Raw genomic sequence first — 2180 nt, forward strand, 5'->3', positions numbered from 1 at the left:
ATGCTGACTTGAACACATCCAGTCCATCCAAGTGACTCTGCACCAAGTCAGCGCCAACAGTTGCTGGGCTGGTGTCCCTCTGATGCCCATCTAAGAACCCACTGGGAGACTTACCTTGAGCCGTGTTCAGGAACACTGAGGCAGAAAACTCATTTAATATCTCAGCCTTGTTCCCCCTCTTTGTCACTAATTGTTCCTCATTGTTCAGCTGGGGTCCTATCCTGCCCTGCACCTTCCTTTTACTCCTTACATACCTAAAAGACTTTTTCTTGTCTTTAATTTGTGTTGCCAGCTTCAGCTCTGTAGTTGCTTTGGCCTTTCTGACTGCCTCCCTGCAAGTGCGGGCCAAGTAGGTATACTCCTCCCTGGTAGCTTCTCCCTGCTTCCACTGCCTGCTTGCCTGCTTTTTTGCCCTTAGGCTCCCCTGGATTTCCATGTTCAGCCAAGGATGTTTTTTGGCTCCTTTCCCCCTTTTCCCTCGGCCTGGGATAGTCTCCCTCTGTGCCCGAAGGATCATGTCCTTTAGGAATGACCACCCTTCCTGGACTCCCCTCTCACCAATAGTCTTCTCCTGCAGCGCACCGCTGACTAGACTCCTGAGCACACTGAAGTTAGCCTTCCTAAAGTCCAGCACTTCCACCCTCCTAGTTATCTTACCCACCCTATGCTGTATGGTGAATTCAGTTGATTGGTGGTCACTGTCTCCAAGGTGACCACGAATCTGCAGCTCCCCTACCAGGTCCTCCCCTGTCGCCAACACCAAGTCCAGTTAGGCATTCCCCCTAGTGGGACCGTATACCTCCTGCGTTAGGTGAAGGTCCTGCAGGCAGGTTAAGAACCTATGTGAACGGTTGGATTTGGCTGACTGCTCCTCCCAGCAGATGTCAGGGTAGTTTAGGTCCCCCACGACAACCACGTCCCTAGACCGTACGGCCTCTGAGAGATGCCTCAGGAATTCCAAGTCTAGCTTTTCCTCTTGGTGTGGTGGTCTGTAGCAGACCTGCACCACCAAGTCCCTTTCCCCTCGACCTCCATGGATCCTAACTCACAATGCCTCAACTTTCTCCTCCCCGATCCCATTTTGACTAGGGTAGATGTATAGTGCTCCTTTACAGAGAGTAACCCCCACCTCCCTCCCTACTCTGTCCCTTCTGTACAACCTGTAGCCCTCAATGTGTACCACCCAGTCGTGGGTAGGGTCCTACCAGGTTTCCGTTAGCCCCACTAAATCCAAGTTATTATCTGCAAGCAAGAGTGCAAGTTCTTCCTGCTTGTTCCCCATGCTCCTAGCATTAGTATAGAGGCACTTGAGCCCTCTGAATGGTGCCTTTGGTGCCCCCCGCCCTCCCCGTCTGATACCCTAAGGGCCCCTCGCAGGTTAGAGTCGATGCAGGAATAGCGGTGAAAGATCATGTTAAGCTCACAGAATTTAACTTTAAGTCTGCCCGGTTATGGTGATGCAACTTCCTTGCAACTTCCTTTCAGCAAAGTGCAAGTTCATCTCTATGCCCTCCGATCTGAAAAGTGTTTTTGAGATGATAGCTTGGAAAGAGTCCAGTGCAGGGCAACAAAATGCTCAGCAGCCCACAAAGCAAGACTTATGAGGAACAGCTGAAAGAGCCAGGGTTGTTTAGCCTAGAGAAGAGAAGACAAGACTGCAGGGGCTGGGATTTGATAGCAGTCTTCAAATACCTGAAGGGCAATTTCAGGAAGCAAGGAGATGGGCCTTTCCCTGTGGCTGTTACTAAGACAAAAGCTTCAAGCTGCGGCGGGGAAATGGAGGTTGGAGATTGCGAGGACGTGTGTGACTCTGAGGGTGCTCAAGCACTGGTTAGTCTTTCAGTCTTGAGAAGACGGAGGGGGTTTGTGGCGGTGGGGAGCGATGGCCTCAAGCTGCAGCGGGGGAAATAGTGGCGGGCGAGCGGGAGAGAGGCTCCAGCTCGCAGGGCGCTCCGGGACTCTCGGACTCGGGGGCCGCCTGGACAGCCGGTGCCCTCTCCGCCTCCGCCTCCGCCCTGGGCGTTTTCTACGGGTCATCGGCGCCGATCTCGGGCAGGGGCTGCACCGGGTGCCCTCAGGAGGGGTTTCCAGCCCCACTTTCGGGGGGGCGGGGGGGACGGGCGCGGGGTGTGCAGGTCCCGCCCCACGGGGAAAGGAAGGAGCATCCCTGCGCGGCCGGG

The 2180-nt window shown here is 54.5% G+C and overlaps 1 protein-coding gene across 3 annotated transcripts in view; it reads left to right on the forward strand.

The window, feature by feature from the left end:
* Positions 1-2180, forward strand: part of ASPG (asparaginase) — a 109509-nt gene that overhangs the window by 38267 nt on the left and 69062 nt on the right. The window contains exon 1 of one of the 3 annotated variants that reach the window (XM_025197213.1): positions 1624-1830. The exons of the other annotated variants lie outside the window; for them this stretch is intronic. The gene's annotated coding sequence lies outside the window, so the exon portion shown is untranslated. Of the gene's footprint in view, positions 1-1623; positions 1831-2180 lie in introns of those variants that run through there. 3 annotated transcript variants of the gene reach the window in all.

This window comes from Alligator sinensis, unplaced genomic scaffold (assembly GCF_000455745.1).
Source record: "Alligator sinensis unplaced genomic scaffold, ASM45574v1 scaffold85_1, whole genome shotgun sequence".
NCBI classification, from domain to species: Eukaryota; Metazoa; Chordata; order Crocodylia; family Alligatoridae; genus Alligator; species Alligator sinensis.